General features: G+C 39.8%; 1 protein-coding gene across 2 annotated transcripts in view; it reads right to left on the bottom strand.

The window, feature by feature from the left end:
* G3BP2 (G3BP stress granule assembly factor 2) overlaps positions 1-15,834 on the bottom strand; it is a 33,539-nt gene extending 17,705 nt beyond the window's left edge. For both annotated transcript variants that reach the window (XM_003414146.4, XM_003414147.4), the window contains exon 1: positions 15,726-15,834. The gene's annotated coding sequence lies outside the window, so the exon portion shown is untranslated. The remainder of the gene's footprint in view (positions 1-15,725) is intronic.
* Positions 15,835-16,209: the final 375 nt, after the last annotated feature.

The following is a 16,209-nucleotide window of genomic DNA, read 5'->3' as shown; positions in this document are numbered from 1 at the left end:
ACAAAAATTCACAGCCAAAACAAGCCACCATAAACCACAACAATGTGATGTTTTTAATTAATGTAGATACCAACTACAATGGAGTCTACACACAGTACTGTAGCCCTATATAATTCTATTGTTGTCCTTGGCTGTATTTGAGTCAGCTCCCAACTCACCGCAACCCCACACACAATGGGATAGAACCACTGTGACCCACAGGGTTTTCACTGGCTGATTTTTGGAAGTAGATTGCCAGGCTTTTCTTCCTAGTCTGAGGCTGGAAGTGCCCCTGAAACCTCTTCAGAATCATAGCAACATGCAAGCCTCCACTGACAGGCAGGTGGTGCCTGTGGAGGAGGCACACTGGCCGGGAATCAAAATCAGGCCTCCCGTGTGCAAAGCAAAAATTCTACAACTAAACCACCCATGCCCCCAGCTATACAATTATAATAACTCCCAATTTAACTTTTGCATTATATTCAGTAAGAGTCCCTGTTTCTCCCTTTGCAACTGTCCTTCTGATACTTTTAAACTCAAGCTACAAAAACCCCAAAAGCTTTTTAAGTTTCTTACATAATGCCCCACTTGCTTTAAAAAGGTTACTTCATAAAGCAGAACCATAGATTGCCATTTCCAGGTGCCACTAGTTCCCAACAAACCTAAAATCTTCCAATAACAAGGATAATAACCCTGATCTATAAAAGATTTTCATTTGCTACGTTTAAGACGACAAAGCTAAGCAACGCAGTATTTTTATTTTGCATGATGGGGAAGGGGAAAGCACAGTGGACTTATCTAGTAAAATTCTGTAAGCTAACTAAAACGTGAAAATTATACTCACACCTTTTACTGTAACAACTGATGTTAAAATAATACTAAGACACGGGAAGATACGAAGTTACCCTCTAAATCAAATAAATTATGTATAAAATAATTTGTTCAAATTCCAAGTGACAGAAACATTAGTGTTTCTGGGTTTGAAGACAATCACTTTTTCTCCTCTCTCCTGCATACTTCTAAATTTTCTATAGCGACTCTGTGCCATTTGACTCTAAATTTTCCATCACTTTCATAAAGTACATCTTCACCAACTATTTTTGTCACTTACATATCTGTATCAAAGACAAGTCAAAATATAATGAAGAGTCAGGATAACAAAGTTCAAGAGAAGTTTACAGTCAGACACTAAAAAAAAAAGTATGAAGGTGATACCAATTTAGACTGGAGAATAGAGAAAAGACAGTGAAGACAACTAACACTGTTATTACTCAGTAAATTATTAATAATAATTTAATGAAAAGAGTGAAAAGTAAATTTCAAATGATAAATGAGATTAAATATTAAGGCTATGCCAACGTGATAAAAGCCCAAACAAATAACCACAATAGGCTCTGCAGGCTTTTTTTTTTTTTAAAGATTGAAGGGGGCTCACATAGGGAATGGTAAAATGAGATAAAGATGTTACTCAGAGGCTTGTGTTTCAATTAATTATATTTACAGACCAGTTACTTCTCTACCATAACTGATTTAAAGTGACTCCAAATTTAGAGAGCCAAGATATAACTGACTGATGGAAACCAATCTCATCAACCAGAAACTTAAGGTATCAGAGAAACAAACTTACTAGCAAATTATCTATTACATAATAAGCTAGTTTATGTGTGTACACAAACGAATAACTGCCACCTCGCTCATCTTCTAATCCTCTGCTCCTCTTCCCACTGTCTTCCCTTGATGGTTCAATATTTAAGAATGATGTCAAATTAGACTTTGGGATAGATTACAGATCAATCGCCAAGCAAGGACTTTGGTTAGTTGTAGGAGATAAAGAGAAGCCTGGCGACCTGCTTCCGAAAGATCACAGCCTTGCAAACCCTATGAAGCACACTTCTATTTTGCCTACTTAGGGTCACCGTGAGTCAAAACTGACTCTATAACAACTAACAATGTGTTTCCTCTCCATCTGCCCAGGCTAATTCCTGAAGCACAGCTACTCTAGTTCTCACGGAAAATTGCTTTATTCCAATTATCACCATCTTTCCTGCATCTCTAAATAACTTCCATTGAGAGGGCAGTAGAGAATAAGAAATAAGACAGATGCACAACTAAGACAGAAAAGAAAATCACATTGGCTACATGCCCTATAAATTGCTCAGATTTCCTGTTTCTAAATACCTTTAAAAAAAAAAGTTAGAAACTTATGAATCCAAGCTATCGTTTCTTCCCCTGACTAAAACCTCAGCTTTTAGGTAAGAAACACTCAGGTCTTTTTTTGTTTTAATTACTTAAGTTAAAAATTAGATCAATAAATCACTAATGTAATGGGGCTGCCCCAAAAGCAAACAATCTCAGGTTACATTAATACAGATGTAATATCTAAAATGAACTGACAGATCTGTTTTACTCTGCACAAATTAAATGCTGGTTGAATACTGAAGACTGAACTAGTGCAGCGAATGGAAATTATAGGAAGGTAGATTTGGGTTCGACATAATGGAAGAATAACCAGTTGTTCAAACAAGGGGCTACCTTATGAGTTACCAGTTACTGGAGGTCACCGATTCCAACTCATAGCGACCCTATAAGACAGAGTAGAACTGTGCCCATAGGGCTTCCAAAGCTGTAAATTGTTACAGAAGGAGACTGCCACATATTTCTCCCATGAAGCAGCTGGTGGGTTCCAACCACCTATTTTTCAGTTAGCAGCCAAGTGCTTAACCACTGCACCACCAAAACAAACCAACCAAACCCGCTGCCACAGAATTGATTTCAACTCACAGTGACCTTGAAATAGGTAGCTCCAAACCTAAAATTGTAGAAGTCTGTTAATACGAACCCGGTCTTTGACTCCTACTCTAATACTCATACCACACTTTCCTTTCTGTGATGATCAAAACCCTATGTATTCACCTAGGCCCAGTTAAAACATCATTCCCCCTGAAAATCTTTCTAGTTCCTCAATAGAATTATCTTTCCTCTGAAACATCAAAGTACTTTGGTTTTTTTTATGGCATTTATTAACCAAAAATCAAACAGGTTGCTGTCAAGTGGATTCTGACTGATAGCAATCCTGCAGAAAGGTGAACTGCCCCGTAGTGTTCAATAAGCACCTGGTGGATTCGAACTGCTGATCTTTTGTTTAGCAGCTGTAGCTCTTAACCACTACACCACCAGGGTTTAATTATTAGCCATATTCTGTCCTAAATTAATTGAGCAACTAATTCTTCCTTTCATCTATTCAAATACTATCATCTGAACTCTCCCGCATACCTGAATGTAATTCTCTGTAAAGTCACAATTCTTCTCGATTATCCAATGACACCTCCTCAGTTCTCCACCCATTAGCATTATCCACTATTCATCACCTCCTCCTAACTCTTCTAGATTCCTACGAGGAGACATTTTTCTTCTCATCAAAATGGAGGAAGTCCTCAAGTTTTGTCTTCCGTTGTTCTTGTTAGTTGCCGCCAGTCTGACTCACGGCAACCCCATGTTTACTCCATAGGGGTTTCAAGGCTGTGACCTTTTAGAAGAAGATAACCAGGCCTGTTTTCCAAGGCGCCTCTGAGTGGGCTCTGCCAACCTTTTGGCTAATAGTTGGGCGCTTAACCGTTTGCTCCACTCATAGCTTCAGCTCACACCTCTACCTAACACGTACACAGTAATGCCCCCTTATTCAGGCAGAATACGTTCCAAGACCACCCCCCGCCCCGTGGATGCCTGAAACTACAGATAGTACCGAACCCTATCTATATATACTACATTTCATTCTATACATACATACCTATGATAACATTTAATTTACAAATTAGATACAGTAAGAGATTAACAACAATAAAACAAAATAAGAATATACTGTAAAAAAATTACGTGAATGATGGAGCAGGAGAGCTCTAGATTTCATCATGCTACGTACTCATTTAAAATTTTCCAATCAAGGTTGACGTTAAGTGAAGCCGCAGAAAGTGAAACCACGGATTGGGTGTGGGGGGTGGGTGGTGGCAGGGGATTACTGTATCTAGTCTCTACTATAAACTTGAATTCTACATTTTTAATTTCCTACAGAATACCCACACATAACCTTATAGGTAACCCAATGTACACATTCCTGCACACAGAAGGAAGCTTGTTTCCTTATTTCTGTTAATTGTGTCACTATGTTCACAGTTTGAAAGCTCAGCCATAAGCGACTTTTCCCCTTTAAGCTTTGACATTCAACTGTGAAGTCCTGACACTCAAATATCCTCTCATTTCCACTTAACTTAATTCATACCTTTACTATTTACTTGTGCTCCTGAAATAACTTCAGTTCTTCCTCAAGTCTTCCAAGCTCCTCTATCACGCACAGTGTACACTGTATACAGTAAAATCCAAACAATAGCATTCAGTTTGGCACATAAGACTGTGCAGTAAGGAACAGCATGAATCCAAGCCCCAAAATGTGGACATGGATTCAGTCCTCAAATTCTCACTTTTCCATCCTTGAGTAAACAAGGCCCTTTACCCCACAAAGGCCCTCTACAGAAATCTAGCCTGACACTCAAGGTCCTAACCAATTTTTCAAATTTATCTCCCACTAACTATAAGGTTGCTATCAGTCAAAACAGATTTGACGGCAACGGGGTTCTTTTTTTGTTTTGTTTTGTTTTGGTATATTTCTCATTCCTGCAACAAATTCTATGCTCTAAAAATAATATACCATTTACCATCATTCCCTGAACCTACAATTTTTATTCTTTAGGTTAGTCTATAATGTTGAGGCAACACAAACTCATTAAACATTTACTGAATGTTATGAACTACACAAGAGAAAAACAACGGTGAACATAATAGGCATGATCAGCTGCTTCAAAAAATTTAAAGTCTAGTGGGACACAGAAGTCCTGAACATAGTTATCTTACTGTGTGATAAATGCTAGTCATACTACAAAGGATGTACCCTCTTTAACTGCAGCAGTAGAAATCTGACGTGTAGGAAATGAAAGAAGTGAATAGTCTAAGCCAAAGTTTAATGAGAAAAGAATTTTTAGGGAATGACTGTCTCCCTAAAATCTCACATCACCAAACCCTCTGCCCATCTACTATTCAAAAACCTACTCAGGGTTTTATTTCAATTTTATCTTGCTTTCCTGGCTAGATCCCCCCAGAAATGATTTATCACTTCTTCCCCTTACCATTTTATATTTCTTCTTTGGCTCTTATTAATACACTTAGGGCGCGTGTGCATGTAGAGTAAACCCCTGTATACTAATAGTAAGTATGTAAGTCTAGCAGTGTTACGCTCCTGGGAGGTGCTTAGGAGACGTTTTCCTTGTAGCATCTACCACTAATAGTACATAACAGAACTGAAATCTTTTTTGAGTCAATCTGATACCAAAAGCCTTCTTAAGAAGAGACTCAACCTAGTAAAATAGATTTTTTGATAATAAATAGGGTTGCTACAGGGGGGATATAAATGAATTGACTAAATTGGACAATTTCAAAATGCCCTTAAAGACTATGCCAATCTTCTAACCGCCTGTGCTTATTCACAGGCAAACATACATATGCACAAATGTCTACTTATGCACAGATGTGTACATATTTACTCACAGGAACATGCACTACTGCTGTAATATGAAGTCAGGATTGAGACTTGAAATTAAAGGCTTGAACAAATCAAGTAAAGCAGTTATGGCACAAATAATTTAAAGAACTTTTAGAGGTAACGAAATTCCAAAACTTTAGCACTGCAATAGAACCACACAGATACAGTATAGTGTCAATTTATTTTCCAAGGTAATTTAATTCACTTTGTCTTTTCAACAAAATGATTCTGAACCAGACATTCGCATATTAAAAAAATAAAGTTTAACCTATACTTTGCAACATGTTCAAAAATTAAACTGAAATGGACCACTGTCCAAAACTTACAACCTAAATATACAACTCTAGACTTCAAGAAGAAAACACAGAAAATTGTTGTGACCTTGTGTGGTGGATTAATTACTTTTGTGTGTGGCCTTTATAGCCAAGGTCTTGTAACTCCTACCCAGGTGACTGTGTGATAGGTAACTGTAGCCTACTAAGGGGATTGGTCAGTTTTGCCTTAAGAGAGAGCCAATTCCACAGCAAAGAGGACAGCCCACCACCACCAAAGAAGGAGAGCCACAACAGAAACCGGCAGAAGAGACCTGCAGGAGGTGGCACTGAGGGGTTTCCCGCCCATGGAGCAAGAAAGCTGAGTGCCTTTAGCTAGAAGCTGAGGGCAGGTAAAAGTCTATGCCTGACGCTCAAATTTGGGACTTGCCAACCTCCACAGCCTTGTGACCGTTTCCTTCACATGGTCCGTGAGCTCCATGAGACGTTGCAAGAAATTAGGGAACCCAAAGACAGGAGGGAGAGTTCTGTGGCAAGAGGGAGTAGTTGATGTTAGAGATGATGGAGTGGAACAGCAGCTGGGAAAAGTTAGACATTTGGAACATCTTTAACTTCTGCCTCATAGGAGCCAGCTTTGTGCTGGTTTTTGTAAAAGAAATTATTCATTTACCTCGGGTTAAGCAAAGATTTTACTTAACAAAAAGTACAAAAAGTAAAAGAAAAAAAGAGAAATTAAACCTCATCAAAATTTTAAACTTCTGCTTGTTTAAACACATCATTGAGAAAATGAAAAGATAAGCCACAGACTAGAAAAAAATATTTGCAAAACACTATCTGATACAGGATTTGTATCTGGAATACATAAACATCTCTCATAACTCAAAAACAAGAAATCAAATTAAAAATAGGCAAAAGATTTGAATATACACTTCACTGAGAAATAACCAAAAAACCAAACCGTTGCTCATGAGTCAATTTCAACTCATAGTGTCCCTAAAGGACAGAACACAACTGCCCCATAGGGTTTCCAAGGAGCAGCTGGTGGATTTGAGCTGTCGACCTTTTGATTAGCTGCCTAGCTCTTAACCACTGCATCACCAGGGCTCCTCACCAAGAAATATGGATGGCAAAAAAATACATGAAAAGACGCTCAACATCTTTAGTTATTTGTTGTTGTTAGGTGCCATCAAGTTGATTTCAACTCAGCAACCCCATGTAGCAAAGCAGAACTGCCCCATAGGGTTTTCCAGGCTGTAATCTTTATGGAAGCAGACTGCCAGGTCTTTCTCCCATAGAGAGCTGGGTGGGTTGAAACCACCAACCTTTCAGTTAGCAGTAGAACACTTAACCATTGTACCACCAGGGCTCCTTCTTTAGTCATTAGTGTAATGGAAACTAAAACCACAATGGTATACCACCCCCCACACACATAATACTAATAGCTAACATTAAAAATCTAACCATACCAAGTGCTGTCAAGGATTAGGAAGACTTTTAAAAACAAAACAGTACGGCAATTGCTTATAAATTACACATTGACTTCCCCTATAATCCAGGAAAAACATATCCACAGAAAGACCCGTATGTTGTTTATAACAACTTATTCATAACCCCTAAACTGGAAACAACCCAAATGCTCATGAACCAGGTAAGTGAAAAAACAAATTGTGGCAAACCCACACAATAAAGGACCCAGCAATAAGAAGCGATTACTGATAGATGCAACAACATGGGATGAATTTCAAAAGGATTACTCTAAGTAAAGAAGTTGGACACAAAAGGCAAATACTATACGATGCCATTAATGTGACATTCTGGAAAAGGTGAAAATTACAGGGACGGATCAGATCAGGGGCTGAGGGTAGAAGAAGGAAAATGACCACAAGTGGGCACAGGGGAATTTCTGGGGTGATGGAAATATCTTAATTCTGATTGTGGTGATGGTTTCATGTCTGTCCAAACTCATACAGCTACACACCTGAGGAGAGTGGTTTTTACTGCTCATAAATTGTATGTCAATTTTTTAAATTCAGCAATACAATTATGCCATCAACCATTTGTGGAGAATCTACTACATACCAAACATCTGTAAGGAAATATGGTATCCAATGAAAATATGCAATACTGCAAAAAAAAAAAAAAAGCCATTTATTTAATAAGAAAGTAATTGATAACATCCAGTATTGTCAAGGGTGTGGGAAAATGGGTTCTTTCATATAATGCTGGTGAAAGTATAAATTGATACAACCTTTTAGAGATGGGAAACCCTGGTGGCGTAGCGGTTAAGTGCTACGGCTGCTAACCAATGGGTCAGCAGTTCAAATCCGCCAGGCGCTCCTTGGAAACCCTGTGGGGCAGTTCTACTCTGTCCTATAGGGTTGCTATGAGTCCAAATTAACTCAACGGCACTGGGTTTTTTTTTTTTTTTTTTAAGAGATGTAATTTGGCAATTTTTTTTTTATTATTATTTGTAAAACACTTTATTTCTGGTTATACCTAGCCAAGTTCTTTCATCAGAGCATTAAATTTGGCAATTTTAATCAAATGATTTAAAAGCGAATATATATAAACGGTAATTCCACTTCTAAGACATACTACAAAGAATACTTGCGCAATGGCATAAAGATGTGTAGTAGAAGTTCTTTACTGCCACAGGAGAAAAAAATCAGAAAATCTAAACGTCCTTCAAGAGAAAAATATAAACAGTTAAGCGCTCAACTACTAACCAAAAGGCTGATGGTTTGAATCCACCCAGAGGCACCGCAGATGACAGGCCTAGCAATCCACTTCCAAAACGTCACAGCCATAGAAAACTCTATGAAACATAGTTGTATTCTGTAACGCATGGGGTAACCATGAGTCAAAATCAACTCAAGGGCAACTGGTTTGGTTTTATAGATGCTGTTGTTAGATGCCGATGAGTTGGTTCGGACTCATAAGGACCCTACGTACAACAGAACAAAACACTGCCTGGTCCTGCACCATACTCACAATCGTTCCTATTGTTAGAGCCATTGTGTCAGTCCACCTCACTGAGGGTCTTCCTCTTTTTCGCTGACCACCTACTTTACCAAGCATGATGTCCTCCTCCATGGACTGGTCCCTCCTGATAACATGTCTAAAGTATGTGAGATGAAGTCTCATCACCCTCCTTCTAAGGAGCACTCTGGCTGTACTTCTTCCAAGATTTGTTCGCTTTTCTGGCAGTCCACAGTATATTCAATATTCTTCACTGTCTTAGATATCTGCTGCTGCTGTAACAGAAGTATCACAAATGGATGGCTTTAATAAGAAAAACTTATTCTCTCAGTTTTGGAGGCCAGAAGTCCAAATTCAGGGTGCAAACTCCAGGGAATGGCTTTTTCTGTCACTTCTCCCTATGACAAATCTTCCACGGTTGAGGAGCTTCTCAGCACAGGCACCCCGGGTCCAAAGGACGCACTATTCTACTTGCTCTTGTTTCTTGGTGGTATGAGGTCCCCCAGTCTCTTTGCTGGATTTTCTTTTTTATATCTCCAAAGAGATTGACTTAAAACAAAACCTAATCTTATAGCTTGAGTCCTGCCTCATTAACATAACTGCCTCTAATTCTGCCTCATTAACATCACAGAGGTAGAATTTACAACACATAGGAAAATCACATCAAATGACAAAATAGTGGACAATCACAGAATACTGGGAATCATGGCCTAGCCGTGCTGACACACATTTTTCAGGGACACAATTCAATCCATGACATTTGCAATACTGTATTTCAAAGGCATCAATTCTTCGGTTTTCCTTATTCATTGTTCAGCTTTCACATGCATATGAAGCAACTGAAAACACCACGGCTTGGGTAAGGCACACCTTAGTCTTCAAGGTGATGTCTTTGCTACTCAACACTTCAAAGAAATCTTTTGCAGCAGATTTGCCCAATACAATACGTCGTTTGATTTCTTGACTGCTGCTTCCATGGCTGTTGATTGTGGATCCAAGTAAAATGAAATCCTTGACAACTTCAAACTTTTCTCCATTTATCATGACGTTGCCAATTGGTCCAGCTGTGAGGACTCTTCTCTTTACGTTGAGGTGTAATCCATGCTGAAGGCTGTAGTCTTTGATCTTCATCAGTGCTGCCCGTCTTCTTCATTCTCGGAAAGCACGGTTGTGTCACCTGCATTATCACAGGCTGTCAGTGAGTCTTCCTTCACTTCTGATGTTGTATTCTTCCTTACATAGCCCAGCTTCTCAGATTATTTGCTCAGCATACAGACAAAAATAAGTATGGTGAAAGGACAGATAAAATATACTATGCACTCATTATCAAACCAAAAACCAAACCCAGTGCCGTCGAGTCGATTCCGACTCATAGGGACCCTACAGGACAGGATAGAACTGCCCCACAGAGTTTCCAAGGAGTGCCTGGCGGATTCAAACTGCCGACCCTTTGGTTAGCAGCCTTAGCACTTAACCACTATGCCACCAGGGTTTCCATGCACTCATTAAAGATAGAAAAAAAATAGGGAAGAGTTATAAACGTAGACAAGAAAAAAATGTCCATGAAAGTAAAGTAAAAACCACAAATCTTAGAACGTGTTGCAAACCCATCTTTTTTGGAGAGAAGGGTTATAAACAAGAATATAAAAACAACCAAAAAAAAAAAAAACAAGTATATAAATGAGTCTTTATCTATGAGAATTATAAATCTCAGGGGAAAAAAAGGAAGGCTACATACCAAACTCTCAGCACTACCACTGTGGAGAGGAAGATGCTGCTATATTGTCTGAATGTTACAAACAGCCTATAATAATAACTTTGTAATTTTTAAAATCATATTTTTCCATTTTCTTTCAGCTTTCTGATTTATCTTTATATCACCCACATAATCATCTAACGGATACACGTTGTTGTTTTTAGTTGCCCACGAGTTGATCCATACTCGTGGTGACGCCATGTGTGCAGAATAGAGCTGCACTTAACAGGGTTTTCAAGGCTGTGATCTCTCAGAAGCAGATAGTCAGGACTGTCTTCTGAGGTGCCTCTGGGTGGATTCTAACAGCCCGTCTTTCGGCTACTAGTCAAGAGCTTAACTATTTGCCCCACCCAGGGACTCAAGATACACGTTACTGGTTGGAAAATACAGCTCTAGAATAAAGACCAATGGAGTGTGAAAATTCATTCAGCACTATTAGTAAAACTAAAAAGTAATCCCTGACACTATGCCTACTTCAGTAACAATTTTTTTGACAAAGTATTATGCAATGGTTAAACTCTGAGTGTGTTTAAATATTACCAACTAATTGAAAATAGAATTGAGGAGACTAAAATGGGGGAACAGACTAGTAAAGAAATCATACTGGAATTAAAAAATAAGTAGCTATGTAAAGAAAGAATAATAAAGAAAAACTAACTGCCTAGATCCTAAGGTACACTCCCCCTTCGCTTTATGTTTCTGAAAGTGAGAAGCTTAAAAAAATTGATACGCTTACTTAATATGCTACTATTTTTTTCTACCTAATATTAAGTTTATGGTTTTAAAAACAAAAATTTAGTAAATGGTGAAATATCAGTTTGATGGTTCACAGGCAGCCGTTAAAATATTGCCAAAGACTACAGCACCATTGAAAAATGCTTATACAACACTGAAAAACACAATTAAAATTCTGGAACTAAAGTATGATTTAAATACTGTAAAGTAATATGTGCACTTGGACAAGAAATCAACGGAATTAATTCTTTAAGTCTACTAGAGATAACAAAATTATCAGAGCAGATTATAACAGAAAAGACAAGGTACTCTAAGCAAAATCATTACATATTCCATTAGTTCTCTCGAATTGCTGGGATCTCTGAAATGACATCTCTTAACCTTCTAATTAAAAGGACTTCTCTATTACCCATGGTAATAGTGATAAGATGGATAGGTCTACAGATAAACAGAAAATCTAGCTTTAACCAGTAACTCCAAACACCGAGTCAAAACCACTATCCACCAAAACAAACCCACTGTCCTTGAGAGGAAACCACTACCACTACAAATAATATAAGCACCACAATGCACAATCAAAAATTCACTCATTGCAAATTGTTGTTATCGTGTACCATGGAGTCAATTCTGACTCACAATGACCCTGTATGACAGAGTAGAACTGCCCCACAGGGTTTCCTAGGCTGTAATCTTCATGGAAGCAGATCCCTAGGTCTTTTCTCTTGCAGACCTTCCAGTTAGCAGTTGAGCACTTAATCACTGCACCACCAGTGCTCCTTCACTGCAGATTACTAATATGAAATTTCATGCCACTCTTTGGTAGCTATTTCAATGGTTGCAAAAACGGCCCAAATGAAGACTGCTAAGCCAAAAAATACGTTTCACCTTATTAAAAAAATAAAAGTCAAGAAACCAAAAGAAAATGGTATCAAAAAAAAAAAAAAAAAAAAACCCCTAGAAAAACAAATTTTCAGCATGGGAAAATTCTATCACAGTATCTTGCTTTTTATAAAAAGAATAAGCTCCCTAGTAACAGGACAAAGTTCTCCTGGCCAGAAACTGAACTACAAAGGCTATGTGTCTCTGTATCTTTACTAACTATTTGGATATTTAATCTCTTTCCTCTCTAAAGCCCCTCACCGATGGCAGGGATTATATTAGCCCGGCCCAGGTCCTTCCTCCTTGAGCAACGGATTATGTCTAGAGAGGCACTGTGTTCTTAAACTCCAACCCCCACCCTGAATATTAAAACTGGAACTTTCTGAAATTCAAGATGGTCTCTGGTTAGCTGCCACAGCACTTAACCACTACACCACCAGGGTTTCTGTAAGCACCGTGCCCGTAGAAATAAAGGACAAAAAGTAATTATGGATTAAGCCTCCTCTTTTCTCAGGACCAAAGGTAAGAACACAAATTTCAAAGTTCAGAAACTATTAACAAGGCCACTGAACAATCTGTGTGGAAACTGTCAAATGGAAACCTAACCTGCTGTGTAAACTTTCACCAAAACTCAATAAAATATTATTAAAAAAAAAAATACATCCCAAGGATAAAACATACTATTAAATGCTATTAATGAAAAAAAAAAATGCTATTACTACTTCATAATTAGCTTTCGCTATGTATGTATATATAAAATCATGTCTGTGCAATAATCATGATTCACTCTGAGCAGTTCAAACTCAATAGCGATTCTTAAATTTTGTGCTTTAAAGATTAATACATGTTGCATACATGAATGTGATATGAAACAGCAAAAAAAGTGGCCAAGGATTAAAAAAACGGAAATGTTATCCCACAAAAATAAAAAGTATGTATTTATATACTACGCTTTAAGTTTAATATGTTTATTTCTTTGAAATAAACAGCATATTAGCTTCACTTACAAAAAAAAAAAATGGTGTTTCGGGAGCCTAAGGCAAGGAGTTTAGGTTCCTCAGTGTTAAGAGAGGATGTGAAACCATGCCTCCTCCCTACAGTGATGTTTTCTCGATACCAGGTTAAGAACGACCCCTTTGAAAAAGCATCCAAATGACATCAAGAATATAATTCAACTGTTAGCTTATTTGAGAAATGGTTGGAGGAGCTAAAAAGCAGAGGAAATATAAGACAGTAACATAACAGGAAAAACAAGTCATCCCAACATACTTTCTAAGGTATCAAAATAGGGTAAAATATCTAAAAATTTAAAGATTAAAAATAAGCTGAGATGCAGCTGTCAAGAAACTGATTCTATTGCTTCTGACATGAGGCCAGGGGTTCTAGAAGAAATCAGTTTGTTCTGCCAGTATTATACAAGTATCTACCAGTGGAAAGTAACTAGGTCATTGCTAAATTATATTCAATTTAAGTTCAGAAACAACTCGAAAGTCTGTGCCTACCAAATCTAGCCTTGAAAGGGATGATTCACTGTCCTCATAGCCACTCAGCACAAAAATATGGGGAAAAAAATTTTTTTACAGCAACCCAGGAAAAGATTTTCAATACTGCTAACCGGTCATCCACAGCAATAATTCTTTAGGATAAGAAAGCTGTTAAAAATCTAAAGGCACTGTTAATAGATTTTTAGTAGCTGATACTGAAATTTTGATTTTTGATCTCTCATAAGTCAAATGTGGATAATGAATATTTCCTGCTACCAAGAGCGCCAACACTTTATTCAAACCAGGAGTTAGTTGCCTGCAGACAATTCAAACTGCTCAGCTGCTAACCAAACACTTAAGACTATCAAGTCGTCAAATGACTTGTTTTCTTCTTCACCATCTTCTTCAGATCCTCATCCACCCACAAGCATTCTGGTTCACTCCACTCTGGATACTTGTTTACCGTCACTAATAACTCAACCCTGAGTACTTAACAACCTGACCCATGACAGCAATCCATTTGAGGCTCTTATCCTCCCGACAATTCCTTGATACCTCCTAGAATTAAACAGCCTATGTATAGAGATTAAGTCATGACACAAGGACACACAAGACTATCCCTAAATTTTTAAAACAAACTTAAGGTCATATTGCCAAACAAACAATAGTTCAAATCCTAAGGGATTCAAATTGATCAGGCCTTAAAAAAAAAGGCTAGACATCTTGGGCATTAAAATGACCAATGGATACTAACAGAGCGAATGTTTACTTAGAAACTTTGCTTTAACTGCCAAATATGGAGCTGGACAAGGAATTAGCAGCTTCTTACCCTGAAGCAGACGGGCTCTCCAAACTGCAGTTAATGGTTCATAGATTCAGATATGAGCAATGCTAATGTTTGGAAGATTAGCACAAGACGTGCAGCCTTGAACCTAAAAACCAGTATTTTACCCCAAGTTAATATCACAACAATCATACGGGAAAAGAGGACAACTTTGTTATTGCTCCAGCTTCGGTGCACGTGCTTTAAAAAAAAAAAAAAAAAAAAAAACAGGGTAAAGGCACACCCCTCGGAACTGTAAGAAATTGGGGAGCCTTTGGTGAAATACTTTTGATCCACGTGGAAAATGGCAGATGCAAATCTATATTCGCCCCAAAGCGGCGGAGGGCCATTTTAAGAAATCATTTAGAGACGCAGAGAAAATTTAATCACATTCGACAAATAAAATCAACACCACCTAGGGAAGCTTATGCTCACCCTCGTCCTCCCTCCCCCCAAAAGTGCTGGGTTTGGGAGAAGCCCATTCCCCAAAACACTCAAACATCTTTTCTATTCCTGGGTCAATAAGGGATCTTCCGCATAAAATGGGCAGGAAAGAGGCGCTCCTAACAGCCCAATATCTGCACACGTCCGGACTAAACCCAAGGAGAGTCAAAGACGGAACACTAGGGTAAGCAAAGCGGCAGCTGCCTTCAAACCCAGATTTTGTTTCCGTCCACAGAAATGGTGCCCGGAGGCCGCTACTTTCGCATCTGCGTCGCTTCTGCCTCCGCCGACACAGCCTCTTTTCCCCTCCCCCACGGGCGGGGCGGCGCCGGCCTCCCGCTCAGATGGAACCGGGAATTAAGAGCCGAAAACAACCAGGGTCCTCTTCCCTCCCTAAAACATCCTCTCCAGAAAGCCCCACTCTCTCTCCAGTACGAAGCCTCCATCGGCGCCCCTTTGGGACCTGCTGCGTCCACCTCGCCACTTGGCCGCCTCATCCCAAACCGATCCCAGCCCCACCTGTGCCCTCAGAGCCCTCCGTCCGCACAACGTGCGCCGGTCACCTCCCTTCCCACGCGGCTTTTCAGCCTTCACCTGAGAGAAAAGACTCCGCTTCTCTCACGCACACACCGCAGCGTAGGCAGCTGGCAAGAACAATGTCGCTGCCGCTACACCTCCGACTCCCGGGCTCACGCACAGGACGGTTGCCTCGAGCCGCGACGCGCGAACGGAATGTCCCCTTCCGACCACCACACCGGCCTCCCCTACCGGCCCCCGTACACACCTCCAACCAACAGCGGCGGCGGGTACGTCGCGCGAGGTCAGCAGGAGAGTCGCCGAGATGTGGCTGCAGAGGATTATTTTTGCTTGTTGTTCCTTCCCTCTGACAAACCTCAAGGCTAGGGAACCGAATTGCCTTAAGCGTGTTTCCCTCACAGCCGCTTCTTCCCGGACGCCAGGCACTGCGGCGAACGACAAGGAACACGGACGTCCCGCCCCCTTTGCCACCGCCCCCTCTTATTGTTTTACCCCTGCCGAAAGGGCCAGGGAACCCCCCAGCACGGCGTCAGCCAATCAGGCATCTCCTTCACGAGCCGACCCAGCCTTCTCGCGTCCCTTTGCGGAGCACGCGCAGAACGTCGCCGCGCTCGCGTACACTCGCGCCCGGAAAGCCGGGGAACCGGAACCGGCCTAACGCCGGGGCGAGAGTCCGCTGATTTGACGTCACAAGGAGGCTATCTGGCTTCAGCTTTGCTGTCAGCCTTCGA

This window comes from Loxodonta africana, chromosome 5 (assembly GCF_030014295.1).
Source record: "Loxodonta africana isolate mLoxAfr1 chromosome 5, mLoxAfr1.hap2, whole genome shotgun sequence".
Taxonomy (NCBI): Eukaryota; Metazoa; Chordata; class Mammalia; order Proboscidea; family Elephantidae; genus Loxodonta; species Loxodonta africana.
The sequence above is the reverse complement of the archived record's forward strand: the minus strand, read 5'-3'. Positions and strand labels throughout refer to the sequence as shown.